General features: G+C 37.1%; 1 long non-coding RNA gene and 1 pseudogene across 4 annotated transcripts in view; one reads left to right on the top strand and one right to left on the bottom strand.

The window, feature by feature from the left end:
- LOC112811909 (uncharacterized) overlaps positions 1–21,058 on the top strand; it is a 51,408-nt gene that overhangs the window by 21,923 nt on the left and 8,427 nt on the right. The window lies entirely within an intron of this gene.
- LOC112810715 (large ribosomal subunit protein eL20 pseudogene) lies at positions 16,973–19,326 on the bottom strand (annotated as a pseudogene).

Raw genomic sequence — 21,058 nt, 5'->3', positions numbered from 1 at the left:
AGCCCCCACGTTTTGCAGCAAAGATGACTTCCACCCTGTCGATATCTTTGGCTGGTTTTGCATACGTGTTCCAGATATGATTAGATCTCTGTAACAGTAGGAGAGGAGTAAAAGGCAGTATAACTTTACTTCTCTGCCCACAATAATTTCTTCCGGTATGTATACACTGCTCAGATGCTCTTTTTACAAAGTTGGAAAGCAAAATTGTTTTATGACAATATTTGCTGAGACAGCAAGATAAATCTATGCCTCTCCATTGTTAAATCCCTGCCCCCCACCGAACTCTGACTTAAAAAAAAATTTATTCTTTAATGAGGAGGCTCAGTTTCACATTTGTAGAATAATGTTTAGGATTATTTGAAATATTTTGTAGATTTCAAGTTCATTGCCTGCCATTTTCCTTTTAGCCTAACCTTGTTATTTCTGTTTATTTTATGTGATTTTATTACTTAAACATATAAAGATTTCTACTAACTGTCCAAACAGCTTGCTTTTAAAATCTCTGCTTAACCACTTTTATTTGTATCACTTTTTTTTTCTTGTCTTGGTTTAGTACTTAACTGTGATAAATCTCAGCTGAATCTCCTTTAACTCTTTAAAAAATAACTTCTCATTCTTCTGTGTTAAGCAGTTTACCTTTTAGAAATTCAATCAGCATTCCTTTTGGCAGTTTGTATTATCTTAAAAAGCCGCATTAGTACCTTGACTTTTCAGTCCTGGAAGCATTTGCTGAACCAGATGCTTTCAATATCATCTATTATTTTTAATCATACATGGTTAAGTCTCAAGAACATTCTCTTGAGGTTGTTGACTACTTAGGAAACTGGAATAGCAAGCAAGCACACGATATCTTTAGAAACAGGATACAAATTTAGCTTCATTATTATCCTAATCAATATCTGAGTAATTAAGCTGCCCTATTATCAAATTCAAGCTTTCCCTACAGTCTATTATCTGTTTGTTTTTCCTGATCCTTTATGTCTACATTCAGCTAATTTAATGTTAACATTGTAGAGTCACCTGGCCTCTTTTGTTAACTGTAATCTTCTAATAATTGTATTTAACTGAGGGATCAGTATGCAGCAGACTTATCAACCTCTAAAACCTTAACAAGGAACCTGAGAGATTGGTATTATTATCCCCATTTTACAGATGGGAACGTAAATTTTGAGTGGATAAATCATATTTTTCCGGCTCACAACCAGTGAGAATAAGGCTTAAATTCAAACCAAAGTCTGACTTAAAAACCCCCACTTCTAACCACTGGGCTATAGTACTTCCTGTTAATGAAGGATAAAGGTGTCTGTTATGTAAATCAACATAGTCATTGACAATGGACTTCCTTCTTTTAGACTGCAATATGCATCTATGAAAGTATTTATTAGTCTTGTCTGCTTTTCCTTTTTTATTTGAAAAATGCCAAAAAATGCATCATGTATTCATAAAATCATATAAAATAAGAGCAAAAGATTTCCCCATCCCTCTAAGATCTTAGAGTCCTTAGTATGTGTACTTTCACAGTTCTCCTAGACATATCTAGATGTGACTCTATAGATCTTTCCTTATTGATTTTTAAAGTCTTAAGGTTTATTACTAAAATTACTCCATCTTATCACTTCTTGCTTGCATAGGGAACATATAAAACTTTACTCCTCTGGACAAAGACTGTAAAGTATCTTTTTCTTTCTTGTTTGGTAAGGATTTTGAGAGTCTAAGCTGTGAATCAGTGAGGCAAATGGTTTTTAAAATATTGATTTTCCTTTTTTTCTCCTGATACTTGTCCACTGTTAGACTGTAGGAAGAGAGGTTTAATCAAACACTTAATATTTCATCGTATTCTTTCTCTAAGTGGATGGTTAGAGATTCTTACAAATCCTTTCCTCTTTTGGATCAGAAATATCTTTTACAAACAGACATTCAACGTAGGTTTTTTCAGGTTTCCATCCTCTACTAAAAGTGGGGGTATTTTCCTATTGAACGGTGAGGCAGGCAAGGATGAAAAGGCTAGAGGAGAGGCCACCATCACAGCAGAAATGACAGAAGCAGGTCTTTGGCCCCTTCATTCAGCAGGGCATTCTCCTCTCCTCCTGTGGACTCCAACTGAAGGCTATAAATCTCTTATATGTCTGCTTACATGCAAGGGTCTTTGTTTTCATTTCCGTTTTTATCTGCTGGATGGTAAACCATGCAAACCAGGGATCTTGTCTTTCTATCCCAGTGTCTATTTCATGCTGAAGACATGGGCTTAAGATCAAGACCAGCTCACGTGTGGGTGATTGAATAATGAAAATGCTGTTTGGGGACTAAATGACAGGAATTTGCAGTAAGGTATCAATGTTGGTGTGAGAGGCAGAGTGTGCTACTGGACATAGCACAGGGATGGAGTCATTTGTCCCCCAAACCTTCCACTTAACTAGGAGTGTGATCTTTTCTGAGTTCTGAGGTTTTGGCCTTAGCTGTCCCATCTGTAAAATGGACAGAATATCACTCATGGCCTGTGTTGTTGTGAAGATTCAATGATGAAATGATGCAGCAGGCTTGGCCATCTTCTTCAGACTACACAGACTTTATTTATTTCAATTTAAAAAAAGATTTCCTTGGGGCAAAATACACATCACATAAAATTTACCACCTAAACCATTTTTTTAAAAAATTTTATTATGTTATGTTAATCACCATACATTACATCTTAGTTTTTGATGTAGTGTTCCATGATTCATTGTTTGCGTATAACACCCAGTGCTCCATGCAGAACGTGCCCTCTTTAATACCCATCACCAGGTTAACCAATCTCCCCATCCCCTCCCCTCTAGAACCCTCAGTTTGTTTTTCAGAGTCCATTGTCTCTCATGGTTTGTCTCCCCCTCCAATTTCCCCCCCTTCCTTTTTCCCTTCCTGCTATCTTCTTCCTTTTTTTTTTTTTAACATATAATGTATTATTTGTTTCAGAGGTACAGGTCTGTAATTCAACAGTCTTACACAATTCACAGCACTCACCATAGCACATACCCTCCCCAATGTCTATCACCCAGGCACCCCATCCCTCCCACCCCCCACCACTCCAGCAAACCTCAGTTTGTTTCCTGAGATTAAGAATTCCTCATATCAGTGAGATCATGTCTTTCTCTGATTGACTTATTTCGCTCAGCATAATACCCTCCAGTTCCATCCATGTCGTTGCAAATGGCAAGATCTCATTCCTTTTGATGGCTGCATAATATTCCTGTGTGCGTGCATGCGTGCACACGTGTGTGTGTGTGTGTGTGTATATACCACATCTTCTTTATCCATTCATCTGTCGATGGACATCTTGGCTCTTTCCATAGTTTGGCTATTGTGGACATTGCTGCTATAAACATCAGGGTGCACATACCCCTTTGGATCCCTACATTTGTATCTTTGGGGTAAATACCCAGTAGTGCAATTGCTAGATCGTATGGTAGCTCTATTTTCAACTGTTTGAGGAACCTCCATACTGTTTTCCAGAGTGGTTGCACCAGCTTGCATTCCCACCAACAGTGTAGGAGGGTTCCCCTTTCTCCGCATCCCCGCCAACATCTGTCGTTTCCTGACTTGTTCATTTTAGCCATTCTGACTGGTGTGAGGTGGTATCTCATTGAGGTTTTGATTTGGATTTCCCTGATGCCAAGTGATGTTGAGCACTTTTTCATGTGTCTGTTGGACATTTGGATGTCGTCTTTGGCAAAATGTCTGTTCATGTCTTCTGCCCATTTCTTGATTGGATCATTTGTTCTTTGGGTGTTGACTTTCATAAGTTCTTTATAGATCTTGAATACTAGCCCTTTATCCAATATGTCATTTGCAAATATCTTCTCCCATTCTGTCGGTTGTCTTTTGGTTTTTTTGACTGTTTCTTTTGCTGTGCAAAAGCTTTTTATCTTGATGAAGTCCCAATAGTTCATTTTTGCCCTTGATTCTCTTGCCTTTGGTGACGTTTCTAGGAAGAAGTTGCTGTGGCTGAGGTCGTAGAGGTTGCTGCCTGTGTTCTCCTTTAGGATTTTGATGGACTCCTGTCTCACATTTAAGTCTTTCAGCCATTTTGAGTCTATTTTTGTGTGTGATGTAAGGAAATGGTCCAGTTTCATTCTTCTGTATGTGGCTGTCCAATTTTCCCAACACTGTTTGTTGAAGAAACTGTCTTTTTCCATTGGACATTCTTTCCTGCTTTGTTGAAGATTAGTTGACCATAGAGTTGAGGGTCCATTTCTGGGCTCTCTATTCTGTTCCATTGGTCTATGTGTCTGTTTTTGTGTCAGTACCATACTGTCTTGATGATTACAGCTTTGTAATAGGGCTTGAAGTCTGGAATTATAAAGGGATTGCATTAAATGTGTAGATTGCTCTAGGTAGCATTGACATTTTCACAATATTTGTTCTTCCAATCCATGAGCATGGAAAGTTTTTCCATTTCTTTGTGTCTTCCTCAATTTCTTTCATGAGTATTCTATAGTTTTCTGAGTACAGATCCTTTGCCTCTTTGATCAGATTTATTCCTAGGTATCTCATGGTTTTGGGTGCAATTATAAATGGGAACGACTCCTTAATTTCTCTCTCTTCTGTCTTGTTGTTGGTGTATAGGAATGCCACTGATTTCTGTGCATTGATTTTATATCCTGCCACCTTACTGAATTCCTGTATGAGTTCTAGCAGTTTTGGGGTGGAGTCTTTTGGGTTTTCCACATAAAGTATCATATCATCTGCAAAGAGTGAGAGTTTGACTTCTTCTTTGCCAGTTCGGATGCCTTTTATTTCTTTTTGTTGTCTGATTGCTGTGGCTAGGACTTCTAGTACTATGTTGAATAGCAGTGGTGATAGTGGACATCCCTGCCGCATTCCTGACCTTAGGGGAAAGCTCTCAGTTTTTCCCCCATTGAGAATGATATTCGCTGTGGGTTTTTCATAGATGGCTTTTATGATATTGAGGTATGTACCCTCTATCCCTATACTCTGAAGAGTTTTGATCAAGAAAGGATGCTGTACTTTGTCAAATGCTTGTTCTGCATCTATTGAGAGGATCATATGGTTCTTGTTCTTTCTTTTCTTAATGTATTGTATCACATTGATTGATTTGCAGATGTTGAACCAACCTTGCAGCCCAGGGATAAATCCCACATGGTTGTGGTGAATAATCCTTTTAATGTACTGTTGGCTAGTATTTTGGTGAGAATTTTTGCATCCATGTTCATCAAGGATATTGGTCTGTAGTTCTCCTTTTTGATGGGGTCTTTGTCTGGTTTTGGGATCAAGGTAATAGTGGCCTCATAAAACGAGTTTGGAAGTTCTCCTTCTATTTCTATTTTTTGGAACAGTTTCAGAAGAATAGGTATTAATTCTTCTTTAAATGTTTGGTAGAATTCCCCTGGGAAGCCTTAACCATTCTTAAGTATACAGTTCAGTAGTGTTAAATATATTCATGTTGTTGTGCAACCAATCTATAGAACTCTTTTCTTCTTGCAAAACTGAAACTCTGTACCCATTAAACTATTCTTATTCTCCCCTCCCTCCAGCCCTGGGAACCACCATTTTACTTTCTGTCTCTATGAATTTGACTACTCAAGGCACGTCACAGAAGTGGAATCTTAGAGCATTTGCCTTTTGGTAATTGGCCTATTTCACACAGCATAATGTCCTCAGGATTCATTCATGGTGTAACATGTGTCAGAATTTCATTCCTTTTTAAGGCTGAATAATATTCCATTGTACGAATATGCCACATTTTGTTTCTCATTCATTCATTAATTGATCCTTGGGTTGCTCCCACTGTTTGACTGTTATGAATAATGCTGCTATATCATGGGTGTACAAATACCTCTCTGAGACCCTATTTCCAATTCTTCTGGGTATACACCCAGATGTAGAATTGCTGGATTATATGGTAATTCTATTTTTAATGTTTTGAGGAACTGACACACTGTTTTCTGTAGTGACCACACCATTTAACATCCCCATAGGCCATGAGCCTCCAATTTCTCCACATCCTCGCCACCAACACTTGTTGTTTTCTGTTTTTGATGGTATCTATCCTAATGGGTGTGAAGTAGTATCTCAGCAACTTTTAAACCTTCAGACAAATTCCCATGTTTTACCTGCTAGCCACTAGAAGTAAAGTATCTATTATAAAACAAGCTAGGAATAACATGCAGACAAACTTAAGGAGTATTGACCACAGAACAAGATGTTCATATGCTTATTAATTGGTTTGCCATAAATTATCCGGATGTGAATCCGTAACTGTTCTTACAACAGATTTTCTGTTCACTGAGTCCTTGTACAGGGAAAAAGCATGGTGAAATGAAGTTTGACCTATATTCTTTTTTTTTTTTTTTAAAGATTTTATTTATTTATTCATGGAGACACAGAGAGAGGCAGAGGGAGAAGCAGACTCCCACGGAGCAGGAGACCAACGCGGGACTTGATCCCAGGATGCTGGGATCACGACCTGAGCTGAGGGCAGATATTAACCAACTGAGCCACCCAAGCGCCCTGACCTGACTTCTTATAAAGAGTATAGAGAAAGCTCCTTCCTTTCCTTGGATAATACTATTTGACTCGTCATGTTTTGCTTGTTGAAAAGGGCTTGTTTTTCTTACTCAGAGACTTAAGAGTTTTCAGACATCGCTGTTGTGTTTAGACCGATGAGGCAAAAGCATGTGAAAGATTTACAACTATATTGCTAGTTTTACATGCTGGACGTAAGATATATATAGACCCTACCTTAGGGAAGGAGTGTATTTTCTGCTACTGAATCAGACCTGGGGCTTTTTGGTCGCTGCAGTAAGAGCGCTGGTGAGTAAGTGTGGTTGCATTTTAGTGTGTCGTAATGTGATTTTTAAACTTGTTCAAACCATCAGTTCACTGTTGTCATCACATCTCTTCTGATTTTCAAGTGCAAACTTGACACCATTGTTCTTATTAACAATTAAAAAAAGTTTTGCCCCTCAAGTTTCTATTATGAGAGACGTATTCTTGAAGTTATGGTTACATTAAAATTCTTACTACAAATGAAGCCAGCTAAAAATGTTTACCAACTTGAATTGAGCTCATCATGTTTTGTTTGCTGAATAGCGTTTTGTGATTTTACCAACATAAGAATGAGTCTCCAAACTATTTTTAAAAGTGGAGCTTTTACTCTAAAGAAGTGCTTGCCTCATTTTCTTCATGCTACTCCAAACAAGATGTTGTTTATTACTTTGAAACACTATATGTAAACCCCAGGAATATGTTAAATATGATTGAAGTCTTGGCTGTCTTTAACAAATTGAAGTTTCCAGAAATTTAGCTGTGTTTAAAAACCAAAGCCATGTTTTCAGGAAAGATTTCTATTTCCAAATATGTGGTTGCCCAAACCTTTTATATTTTCATGTCAAATTCAGCTGCCAAATAACACACACTGCACCTTAGCTATAATAGAAAAACACACATAGACTTCAGATTTTAGAAAAGCACTGCAAGAACTCTGATCATATTTCTTGAACTTATGCTATTCCTATGCATAGAAGTGTGTTTTCGAGTATGCTCTGTAAGGCGATGGTCACTTACACTGGTCCAAAATTGACATGCACAGCACAAGATTGGCACCGTGTAACAGCTGATCTGGGAAAATACAGGAATTCCTAGCCAAACCAAAATATGAGGTCAAGGAAGTCGCTTTTATAATAATAGTGGTTATCTGTTTAATGTGTGATCTGGCAGTGATATGATGTTGACCATAGGCAATTATGCATATTTCTAAACTGGTTGTGTGCAAGCCCAGAGTAAGAGAAATCCCCCAGTTTGTGATAAAAGGGTATTTATTGCCCTTTTATTTCCTTCATCTGCTTTACTTAATCATTTATAAAAGACAAATTAATAGTGCGTACCAATTTCATTTTGTGTTTTATTCTGTAGTCATTCCTACACATTTGGGATATGTATTAATATGTGCTCTTAATAGTTTTGGCACAAGTTCAATGTCAATGAATGAGTGATGTACACATTTTATAGTCTTCTTAAGGTATAATAATGTGGTTTAGTGACAGTGTGTCTTGATTTCTTTGGGGGCAGGGTACTCAGATATGAGTCATATGGGATAGAGACCTATTAGTTACTTTTTCCTCAGCTAGTGCAATGAGACACAATTTTTGTTTCATTATAGTACATTTTTTTAAAAATGGTATTATCAGGATTGTGTATAGATTAATGCCTAAGAAACTGGTTGATCACGAGACTATATTTTCCTCTACCTTTTCAATGTGACTAAAAAGTTATATTCTATATTTTCATATCAATGACAATGTGATGACATAGCAAAGGAGTTATATTGGCTTGTTGCACACATCAAATGTAATCTTCTTTTCTTTGTGGAAAAATAGGGTTATTTTGAACAAGAAAAAAGAAATTTGAGTGTTTCAAGTATCAGGAAGCCTATGTTGGAGAGGACAGTGATTGGCTGTTGTTTACCTACTCCATGGGTAGAACAAGGAGAAATGGGATTGAATTTTAGTAAAACAGGTTTAAATTAACCATGCTGAAGCACTTACAGAAGACACCGCAATGGCTTGCAATTGTTGCCTTCTTTATTCCCAGGGACTCCGTCTGCTGTACTCACCAGGGCTCAGCATGGTGTCTGGCACAGAGAAGGTGCTCAACCGATATTAAATGAATAAAGAGAAAGAACGGATTAAGGAGATGCTTATAAAAGGCATAGCATTTGTTCTCAATGTAAGGTATTAATTTTAAGGTTTAATGGTGCCATTGTTTTAGGAACATCTACAAGGAAATCAGAACTGTAAATATTGAAAAATCTCTCTGGAATTTTAAATTTAAGAATATACCATATTTACCTACATAGTTAACAATTTTCCCCAGACATTTTTCCTTTAAAAAGCAGCACAAACTACACCAAAACAAATGATGTAATATATGGTGATTAACATAACAATAAAAAATTAAAAAAAAAAAGCAGCACAGTATAGGGTGCCTGGGTGGCTCAGTCATTGAGCGGCTGCATTTGGCTTGGGTCCTGATCCTGGGGTCCTGGGATCGAGCCCCGCACGAGCCTCCCTGCTCAGCAGGGAGCCTGCTGCTCCTCCTGCTTGTGCCCTCTCTCTGTCAGATAAATAAATAAAATCTTTTAAAAAAAGCAGCACAGTATAAAGGATGTGGGCCCACTGTGTTGGGAACAGTGGGCTTGGAGACTTCTGGCCCAAGCACAGTTCAGTACAGGTGGGGAGCCTGGGCTATTAGCTACAGGGTTGCCTTCAAGGAGCCTCGGAAGACTGAACAGGAAATAATAAGGGTTATATGTTGTGTCTATTTATTTCTGAAGGTTTTTCCATTGAGTAATTTTGGGGGTTGTTTTTTGTGGGTTAGAGGGAATGTGGTGAGTTATATATTATTCCTTCTAATGTCAAGCTGAACCTCAAAAGAAGATTTTATTTGAAAGTTGTAAAAACAAACAAACAAAAACTTCAAACAAGGAGCCAAGTGTAGCCACTAGACATTGAGGAGTTCTGCGTGCTCAGAGAAGGTATCCCATCCGCATGCGGACTGCTTGCCTGAAGACCAGCTGGTATCAGATTATAACCAGCGAAGACCAGGCAGGACTGCCCAGTGACCAGTCCTTGGGCTGAGTGTTTGGTGGTTCAGTCCCCAAGGACTCCTGTGCTAGGTCTCTGATGGGGATGATAATCTGGGGCTGTTGCAGGCAGGCCTATTGATTTCATTATGAACTGAAGGCACTCCAGAGTTTCCAAGTTTCACAGGCCTAGGAAAATATTTAAGGTCCGATCACACTTACATGGGCTGCAAATTAGAAGAACAAAATTCAGGTTAATAACTAAGTAAAATGCAATATTATGTCAGCTCCATTCATTGTCAAAAAGAGTAGCATACAAATGTCAAGACGTTTGAAAAGAGTTTTTAAGTTAAAACTTTTCACTCTGTAAACATTCCCTTAGGTGCTTGATGATCACTTGGAAATCATAGTTGGTTATAAATTAGGCATATTATTTGAAGCTTAATATTTCAGTAACAAAATTATAAAATCCTTTCCAAACTTTTACAGCAAAATGATTGTACTTAATGTGGGATATGGGCTCATTTTAATCTGTTTGTTATCATTAGTCTTCAGATGTAACGGTGTATAGGGTCTGCAGAGTATTCACAGGGCCTTAAATCTGGGAGACTAGGTGGGAAAAAGTAAAAGGTTAGGTGTATTTTATTATTTATTATTTTTTTATTTATTCGAGGGAAGGTGTATTTCCAAAGGTGCTAAGAGAACATTACATAGATGCCTAGCAATATTTCCTTATAAAGTATCTAATGAGCCCTTTCTTTTCTTTTTATTGAAGTGTGATTGACATGCAATATTATATTAGTTTCATGTATACAACACAATGATTCGACATTTGTATATACTGTGAACTGATCACCACAATTAGTGTAGTCACTATCTGTTACCATACAAGTTGATACAATATTACTGACTATATTCCCCATGCTGTACATTACATCCCCATAACTTATTTATTTTATAACTAGAAGTTTGTACCACTTGATCCCCATTACCCATTCCCCTCATCCACGTGCCCTCAGGCAACCACCACTCTGTAATCTGTATCTATGAGTTTGGACTTTGTTTTGTTTTGTTGGTTTGTTTTGTTGTTTAGATTCCACATTTGTCTTTCTCTGTCTGACTTATTTCACTTAATATAATGCCTTCAAGGTCTACCATGTTGTTACAAATGGCAAGATTTCATCCTTCTTTATAGTTGAGTAGTATTCCATCGTATATTTTTAGTATATCTTCTCATCCATCAGTGGACTCTTAGGTGATTTCCATATCTTGGCTATTGTAAATAATGCTACAGTGAATATAAGGGTGAATATATCTTTTTGAAATAGTGCTTTTTTTTCCTCAGATAAATATCCAGTAGTGGAATTAGTGAATCATATGGTAGCTCTATTTTTAATTTTTTGAGGAACCTCTATATTGTTTTCCATGGTGACCACACCAATTTACATTCCCACCAACAGTGCACATGGGTTCCCTTTTTTCTGCATTCTCACCAACACTTGTTATTTCTTGTCTTTTTGATGGTAGCCATTCTGATAGGTGTAAAGTGATATCTCATTGTGGTTTTTTGATTTGCATTTTCCTGGTGATTAGTGATGTAGAACATCTAATCATGTGCTTATTAGTCATCTGTATGTCTTCTTTGGAAAAATGTCTATTCAGATCTTCTGCCTATTTTTATAACTAGATTGTTTTTTGTTATTGAGTTGTATGAGTTCTTTATCTGTTTTGAATATCAACTCCTTATCAGATACATGATTGGCAAATATCTTCTCCCATTCAGTAGGTTGCCTTCCATTTTGTTGATGGGTTCCTTAGCTATGCAGAAGCTTCTTTCTTTTTCTTTCTTTCTTTCTTTCTTTCTTTCTTTCTTTCTTTCTTTCTTTCTTTCTTTCTTTCTTTCTTTCTTTCTTTCTTTCTTTTTTACAAGAGAACAAATCTACACCTTTATTTATTTACTTTTCTGTAAGTTTAAATCCTTGAAGGGTACAGCATCACATGGATTGTGTGGCCAATGGCTTTAGCAGGAAGGTTGCTTTGAAATTTGGCACAAACCATGCCACTGTTTCCATGACCATGAATTACTTTTCCCTAGATTACTCTGGTTTTGTTGGGTTTGCCACCAGGAATCAATGTGTTTTTCTTTGCTCTGTATGCATAGGTACATTTCTTGCCTAGATGGAATTCAGTTTCATCTCAGCATAAACACCTTCAATTTTAAGAAGAGCTTTGTGCTCCCTCTGGTTCTAGAGACCCCGCTGATAGCCAGCAAAAATGACCTTGGACCACACCTTCCAGACCTATTTGTCCTTTTAGGCATCCTGTTCCCAGCAGGCCTCCATAGGCTCCGAAATGGTGGAAAGAGCTATGCAGAAGCTTTTTAGTTTGATGTAGTCCCATTTACTTATTTTTGCTTTTGTTTTCCTTGTGTCTGGAGTCAGAGTCAAAAAACCATCACCAAGACCAATATCAAGGAACTTACTGCTTATGTTTTCTTCTAGGAGTTTTATGTTTTCAGGTCTAATGTTAAAGTCATCCATTTTGTGTTAATTTTAATATATGACATAAGATAGTGGTTGGTTCAGTTTTGTTCGTATGCAGGTGGCTGTCCAATTTTTTCAGCACCATTTATTGAAGAGACTATTCTTTATCCATTGTGTATTCTTGACACCTTTGCCATAAATTAATTGACCATACATGCATGAGTTTATTTCTGGACTCTCTATTATGTGGCAGAGATCTATGTGTCTGTTTTTATGTCAATACTATATTGTTTTGACTACTGTAGCTTTATAGTATAGTTTAAAATCAATGATCTTGATACTTCTGGCTTTGTCTTCTTTTTCAAGACTGTGTTGATTCTTTGGAGTCTTGAGGTTCCACACAAATTTTAGAATTACTTGTTTTAAGTTCTGTGAAAAATGCCTTTGGACTTTTTATAGAGATTGCATTGGATCTGTAGATTGCTTTGGGTAGTATGGATATTTTTACAATATTAATTCTTCCAATCCATGAGCATGGAACATCCTTCCACTTGTGTCATCTTTAATTTCTTTCAGTGTATATCTTATAGTTTTCAGAGTACAGGTCTTTCACTTCTTTGCTTAAATTTACTCCTAGATATTTTGTTCTGTTTGATGTGATTGTAGATGGAATTGTTTTCTTGATTTCTCTTATAGTTCATTATTAGTGTGTAAAAGTGCAACAGATTTTTGTGTATTAATTTTGTATCCTGCAATTTACTGAATTCATTTATTAGCTCTTACCATTTTTGGTGGAGTCCTTAGGGTCATTTAAATATAGCACTGTGTCATCCACAAATAGCAACAAATACTTCTTCTTTCCAGTTTGGATGCTTTTTATTTCTTTTTCTTGCCTAATTACTGTGGCAGGACTTCCAATACTATGTTGAATAAAAGTGAGAATGAGGCACCTGGTTGGCTCAGTTGGAAGAGAATGCAACTCTTGATCTTGGGGTTGTGAGTTCAAGCCCCATGTTGGGTGTAGAGATTACTTAAACATAAAATCTTTTTTTTTTTTAATGAAGATAGTGGGCATCCCTGTTTTTTTCTGAGCTTAAAGGAAAAGATTTCAGCTTTTATACCAGTGGTATAATATTACCTGTGTTTGTCATATATGCCTTTTACTATGTTGATGCACATTATACACACACACACACACACACACACAGACACATGTTGTTGAGAGATTTTTAATCATAAATGGATGTTGAGTTTTGTCAAATGCTTTTTCTGCACCTATTAAGATGATAATATAATTGTTATCTTTCATTTTTTTAATGTGGTTTACCAGGTTGATTGATTTGCAGATGTTGAGCCATCCTTGTATCACTGGAATAAATCCCACTAGATCATGGTGTATGATCTTTTTAATGTATTGTTGAATTGAGTTTGCTAACATTTTGTTGAGGATTTTTTTAAAAGATTTTATTTATTTGAGAGAGAGAGAGAGTTAGTGAGTAAGAGAAAGCACAAGCCAGGGGGAGAGGCAGAGGGAGAGGGAGAAGCAGACTCCCTGCTGAAACAGGGAGCCAGATGCAGGGCTCAATCCCAGGACCCTGGGATCATAACCTGAACCAAAGGCAGACACTTAACCGATTGATCCACCCAGGTGCACCAAGGATTTTTGTGTCTATGTTTAATATCCCAATACAAGGATATGGGCCTGTAATTTTCTCTTTTTTTGGTGATGTCCTTGTCTGGTTTCGGTATCAGTATAATGCTGGCTTCATAGGAACAGTCTGTCCTCCTCTTCAGTTTTTTTGAGAAGTTTGACAAGGATAAGTATTAAATTTTCTTGAATGTTTGGTAGAATTCACCAGTGAAGTTATCTTGTCCTGGACTTCTGTTTGTTAGGAGGTTTTTAATTACTATTCGATCTCTTTACTAGTATTTGGACTATTCAGAATCTCTATTTCTTCGAGTCAGTTTTGGAAGATTGTGTATTTGTAGGTGTTTATCCATGTCTTCTAGGTTATCCAGTTTGTGGGCATATAATTGTTCATAGTAGACTCATAATCCTTTGTATGCCTGTGGTATCATTTGTTGTTTCTCTTCCTTCATTTTTTATTTTATTCATTTGAGCCCTCTCTTTTTCTTGGTTAGTCTAGCTAAAGGTTTGTCAATTTTATCTGTCTTTTCAAAGAACCAGCTCCCAGTTTCATTGATCTTTTCTATTTGTCTTTTCAGTCTCTATTTCATTTATTTTGGCTGTTATTTTATTATTTCTTTCCTTCTACCAACTCTGAGTTTTGTTTGTTCCTCTTTTTCTGGTTCCTTTAGTTATAAAGTTACATTGTTTATGTGAGATTTTTCTTGTTTCTTGACTTAGGCCTGTATTGTTATGAACTTCCCTCTTATATTCACTTTGCTGCATCTCATAGGTTTTGGTATGCCATATTTCTGCTTTCATTTGTCTCTAGATATTTTTTGATTTCTCCTTTGATTTCTTTGATGACCTGTTGGTTGTTCAGTAGCATGTTGTTTAATTTTCACATTTTTGTTATTTTTTCAGTTTTCTTAGTTTCATACCATTGTGGTTGGAAAAGATGCTTGATATGACTTCAGTCTTCTTGAGACTTGTTTTGTGGACTAATGTGATCTCTCCTGGAGAATGTCCCATCTGCTCTTTGGAAAAATTTGTATTTTTCTGTTTTTGGATGGAATGTTCTGTATATGTCTATTAATAAAGTCCATCTAGTCTAATGTGTCATTTAAGGTTGATTTTTCTTATTGATTTTCTGTCTGGATGATCTATCCATTGATGTAAGTGGGTGTTAAAATCCCCCACTCTTATTGTCTTGCTGTCAGTTTCTCCCTTTAGATCTGTTAATCTTTGCTTCATATATTTTAGTACTCCTATGTTGGGTACATAGGTATTTATAAATGTTGTATGTTTTTGCTGGATTGACCCCTTTATCATGATGCAATGCCTTTTTTTATCTTTTATTACAGTCTATTTTAAAACCTATTTCATTTGATGTAAGTATAGCTACATCAGCTCTTTTAAATCTCAATTTGTTTGCAATATTTTTTCCATCCTTTCACTTTCAGTCTGTGTGTATCCTTCTGAAGTGAGTCCCTTGTTGGCAACAAATAGATGCATCTTGTTTTTATCCATTCAGCCACTGTATATGTCTTTTGATTGGAGAATTTAATCTGTTTACATTTAGAGTAATTATTGGTAGGTATGTATCTGTTGCCATTTTGATCATTGTTCTCTGGTTGTTTTCTGTAGTTCCTCTGCATTACTTTTTTTTTTTCTATTTCTCTCTCTCATTGTGGTTTGATGGCTTTCCTTATTGTTATGTTTAGATTTCTCTCTTTCTCATTTTCTTTTTTGTATTTACTATAAGTTTTCCCTTTGTGGTTGCTGTGAGGTTCACATATAACATCCTAGTTACATAACAGTCTATTTTAAATTGATTGCAACTCAAATTTGAATACATTCCAAAAATATATTTTTACCCCCATTTTATGCATTTGCTGTCACATTTATACCTTTTTATGTATCCCATCACTAATTATTGTAGTTTTAGTTAATTTCACTACTTTTGTCTTTTGACCTTCATACTAACTTTATAAATAACTAATCCACCACCTTTACTATATGTTTACCCTTTCCAGCGAGTTTTTTTTTCTTTTGTATGTTTTCTTTTCATTAATTAGTGCCATTTCTTTTCAGCTTAAAGAAGTCTCTTTAACATTTCTTGTAAGGCCAGTTTAGTGGTGATTAACTTCTTTAACTTTTTGCTTATCTGGAAAACTCTTTATCTATCCTTGTATTCTGAATGATGACCTTGCCATGTAGAATATTTTTACTTGGGAGTTTTCTTCCTTTCAGTACTTTAATATATCATGCCACTTTCTTCTGTCCTGCAAAGTTTCTGCTGAAAAATCTGCTGATAGCCTTAGGGGATTTACCTTGTGTGTAACAAGTTGTTTTGTCTTGCTGCTTTTAAGATTCTCTCTTTGTATTTAACTTTTGACATTTTAGTTACAACATGTCTTGGTATGAATTTCTTTGGCTGCAAAGAAATTCTGTGCTTTTTGGGTTTGGTAGTTTGTTTCTTTCTCCAGATTAGGGAAGTTTTCAACCATTATTTCTTCAGATAAATTTTCTGCCTCTTTCTGTCTCTTATCTCCTTTTGGGGGCCTTATATTATGGTCGTTATTCTACTTAATGCTGTTCTTCTGGGCCTTTAAGTTATCTTCACTTTTTTTAAATTCTTTTTTTTTCCTGCTCTGTCTGGGTGAGTTTCAGTGCTTTATCTTCCAGCTCACTGATCAGTTCTGCTTTATCCAGTCTTCTCTTGAACCTGTAGTATAGTTTTTAGTCCAATTATTGTATTCTTTAGCTCTGTGACTTCTCTTTCGTACTTTCTTATATTTTATATCTATTTGTTGAAGTTCTGTGTTCATTTGTTCTTCTCCTGAGTTTGGTGAGCATCTTTATGACCATTACTTTGAACTCTATCAGGTAGATTAGTTATCTTCACTTTGCTAAGGTCTTTTTCTGAGGTTTTGTCTTGATATTTCTCTTGGAACCTATTCTTCTGTCCTCTCGCTTTGCCTGACTCTCTGTGCTTGTTTCTATATATTAGGTGAAACAGTTACCCTTCCCAATCTTGAAAGAGTGGCCTTGTATAGAAGGTGGTCTATGAAGTGGGCCTGCTTTTCCCTCCCTCCCTCCCTTTCTTTCTTTCTTTCTCTTTCTTTCTTTCTTTCTTTCTTTCTTTCTTTCTTTCTTTCTTTCTTCTTTCTTTCTTTCTTTCCTTCCTCCCTTCCTTTCTTTCTTCTTTCTTACTTCCTCCTGAGAATCCTGGTTTTCCCAAGGAGTGTATTTGGACATCCTGGGGACCAGGAGGCTCTACATCTAAAGGAAAGTTTTGGACATCTTGGTGGTTAAGTGTGACTTGTGCTGGTGATGTAAGACACAGTGGGGCAGTGGGAACTTGAATCTTGGAGTCATGGAACTGCTTGATAGCTGGTCAGTGGCACTTGCTGCCTGCAATCTCCTCCACCTTCATGATCTGGGTCATGCTGGGTGCCTTTGTCTTGGTAGCACTGGGTGAACACACCTGCAGTGGTCAGGTCCCAGTACTCCTGGTATGTGTTGTGGGTGCTGCTGTGGGATTCATAGCACAGCCAGATGTTGAAGTTCTTTACTTACAAGGGGGATTTCTCCAACACCTGTCCACAGTAGACAATTTCCCCTGAAGACTTCATCTATTTTAGCTGAGATACAAAGTCCCAGAAGCAGGACTTGGTGACACCATGATTAGGTGCAAAGATTCGCATGTGATAGAGGGGCAGAGTGCAGCGTTTGCAGGTGGGCAGACAGTGCCTCATCACTTTGTACTCTTGCAGTGTGCCTGAGGTCTTCCTGGCACCCTCTCTGCTCTTGCTTCTATCCAAGAAAGGGAGCCCTTTACTTTTTTTTTTTTAAGTAGACTCCACACTGTGTGTGGAGCTCAATGTGGGTCTTGAACTCATGACCCTGAGATCAAGACCTGAGCTGAGATTGAGAGTTGGGCGCTAAACCCACTGAGCCACCCAGGCACCCTGGGAGCCCTTTACTTTCAATGAAATCTCTTATGGTATGCAGACAGGTAACTTTGAAAGTAGTGGATCCAATCCTTAAGTACACAGTACTTGGTAGCCAATCTGAATGAGGAAAAGGTAAGAATTTGACCTTGTGTAAATAATGCTGTACAGTGTATCTTATGATGTCTGCTTTTATGTTAAAATGCTTAAAAATGGTTTAATCTGTGCAGTCAAGTGCTCTTTGTTTTCCAGTTGACTATATTCCTTTAGTATAGATTGTGAGTTGGGGAAGGGAGATGACAATTCTAGTTTCAGTTAGAAGAGTTTTAAGTGAATGCAGAACTCTCTCTGGAATAGAGTCATTTCTTACCATGCTCTGAACATTGGTTAATAATATGAAATGACTATTTTGATGTTTTCTTCCTTACAAAACCACAATGTTTGCACATCAACAGATAAGAGTACATGGGTGCTGCCATTTCAAGCTACTCCTAATTATGTTTTTAACATTCTAGAAGGGCTGTATTTGTCAAGAAGTGAGTCCTTCAGTGCAAGCCATTAAATGTTATAATTAATATAATTGTCTAGTGTTTAGGTAGAATAAATTGCTCATTTTTTATTTCATTATCTTGTATTCTGTTTTATTTATTTATTTATTTATTTATTTTAGTAATCTCTATACCCAATGTGGGGCTGGAACTCATGACCCCGAGATCAAGAGTTGCATGCTCTACTAATTGACCCAGCCAGGTGCCCCTCATTATCTTGTGTTCTTAGCTATGACAGACACTCAGGTGTACTTATGTAATAATAGCTTTAAGGTCCATTTTATCAATGTGTACACATTTTAAAGGGAATATTTCCATAATGTTTTTAGCTCTCACAACTTTTTCTTAAACTTTCACAGAATATTATGATGTATTTGTCACATATTAGTTTCTTTCTTGATAGATGAGACCATGAAAGGCATGTACTACTGAAAAGAATTGCAAGGCCATAGTCTTTAGTTAATCCCCAAGGAAGGGCTGCTCTTCAGATTCCCAGATGAATTCTCCCACTTTTTGTGAAAAAAAGACAGCATGTAGAGTTTTAGTTATTAATTCTCCAGCTCCATGCTTTTTTCTTGAGTTGCCTAAATTAGGAGCCTCTTCAGTAAAGGGTAACCCACAAACTTCATTAGGAAAGGGCACTGTGCATCTTGTCTAGCTGTGCTTCCTGGGCATGTAACCATAATAATTACTAATAGATATTGGTTGACTCAGTGACTGAGTGAAATAATGAATGAGAGTAATGGCTCCTGAAAGGTTTGCCAGTGGCAGCTGGGGATCTCTGCAAAGCCCAGGAATGGTGGACCTCTATCTGATGAATGCACTGACACAACCTATGAGCACACCACTGCTCTCTTCGCCTGCCTTTGCCTGTTCTGCCCACTTCACTCATTCTCCTCAGGCCAACTTGAGCCTGGGTCTGGCGCAGAGACTCAGTTTCTATCTGTTCTTTTGCATCAGAAGAGGTTAGGAAGCGTGAATTGTGTTCAGATGGAATGAGTAAATGGAAGGGAACTAAATGCTTTCCAGGTGGAGATGGGTTGGGTGTCCTAGCAAAGGTGTTACGGGAATTAGCATTAGTATTGGATTTATGCAAGTCTTGACCATCTTCACATTCAGTGTCATTCTCTCTCATCCCTTCTGCTGGTTCCTGAGAAAACTAGCATGCTGTCCCCAAAGAACTGCCTTGACTGAATTCTGGCCAAGGCAATGCTGTTGCCTGGCACTAATGAACACGGTGCGCTCAACAGCCCAAGCAATTGGGCTCTGCAAGCTGGGACCATATTTTGAGGTGACTGTTGCCTGTTCTGTGCTGTGTCTTCTCAAGGAGGGCCACAGGGACAAGTTTCTCTATGGTCTCAGAACCAGGAATAATTGCGTCTTCCTGAGCAAATGGCGTGTTCTTTGTATTAGGGACACTCTGATCTATGTAATGAATCACATTTCCCTCTTCGTGTAGCCTGTCTAAAAGCTCAGATTCAAACTTATAGACTACTCCTGGCAAGTAGATAAGACTTCCTTGCAATAATTTTGTCTTTTAATTTCACTGCATTTTCCCTTAGACTCATTTTATTCACCAATTTTAAATTTAGTTTATTGTATCAGATGCATTTTGTTTTGTTTGTTTGTTTGTTTTTGTTAAATAAGCCAATTAAATCCTTTTGGGAAAAAAGAAATAAAAATAAAGACCAGTGTATTCATGCAACACCTTTACTTTAGTTTTGTTGATTTCCCAGGCCTTAATTTTACACCTTTTCTTCTCTAATCTCAATATCAATCCATACTTCTTATCAGCATAATCCCTTCTTGATTTTTTTATAGGAATTTCACCATTATATTAAAAGTAAGGTGTTAATAACGATCCCTACAGCTGCTACTTTCTAGCTATGTGAATTTAACTAGATTACTAGATTATTTAATCTTTTTCATTTATATAAGAAGAGTAATACTATTTATTTTTTGTGAAGGTTGTGAGGATTATACAAAATACTGTATGCAACATACATAGTACCTTATTTGACACATAGTAGGCCTTTTGTTTAAAAGTCTAAGTGGAAAATGCACTGGACTTGCAGTGAAATCTTTTTTTTTTTTCCCACTTATTAGCTTATGACCTTGGGCAAATCATTTTACTTTTTTGGACCACATTTTTCTCACATATAGATTTATGGCATGGCTGAGAGAGCCCTTAGGATTCCAGCTGTGCTATTCTTGGATTCTTAGGCTTGTCCTGACTAACATGAGAGTGTGTCCTCACTCTGTTTGCCCTAGGAATGGTATGAATATATTCACCTGGGCATCGAGAGGTCTTGGGGAGAAAGGGATCCAGATCTGAAGCAGGGAAATGAAAAGGTCCACTGTGCTGGTCATTAATGTTCTTCACTGGTGTTGGTGATGGTATTTGCAAAGGTAGTAGCATCTTCTGGAATACCTCAATTGTGATTATAGTCCTGAATTCAAGTGGGTTTTGAAAGACGTGCCATTGTGGATGCTACTCTCTGTAGTGAATGGTTTATAACCGGGTGCTTGGTGAATACTTGGAGAGGTAGCAGAGGAACCAAGGGAGATGCTGCTTCTGATCAATGACCATATTTGCCAATGACCACTGGTTCATCATGGAGTCAATCATAGCAAGTGTCTGTGTCCGAGACATAGTTTCTATTCAGGAGATATTGGGCAATAGGAGACCCCCAAAGCAAGAGGAAACTCATTTATCAAGAAGATAAAGAAGAGTTTGTAATAGATGTAGAAGAATAATCTATACTGAAATGAAGCTACACTCATAGCCATTCATCAAGATGCAGGGTAGTTTTGTAGTTTAAAGGCACAGCATTTTTCAGTGTGAGGTTTCAGCCAAGTTATTTAAT

Source organism: Callorhinus ursinus, unplaced genomic scaffold (assembly GCF_003265705.2).
Source record: "Callorhinus ursinus isolate GAN/ISIS: 27379988/994484 unplaced genomic scaffold, GSC_fseal_2.0 scaffold2, whole genome shotgun sequence".
In the NCBI taxonomy this organism is placed as follows: Eukaryota; Metazoa; Chordata; class Mammalia; order Carnivora; family Otariidae; genus Callorhinus; species Callorhinus ursinus.
The sequence above is the reverse complement of the archived record's forward strand: the minus strand, read 5'-3'. Positions and strand labels throughout refer to the sequence as shown.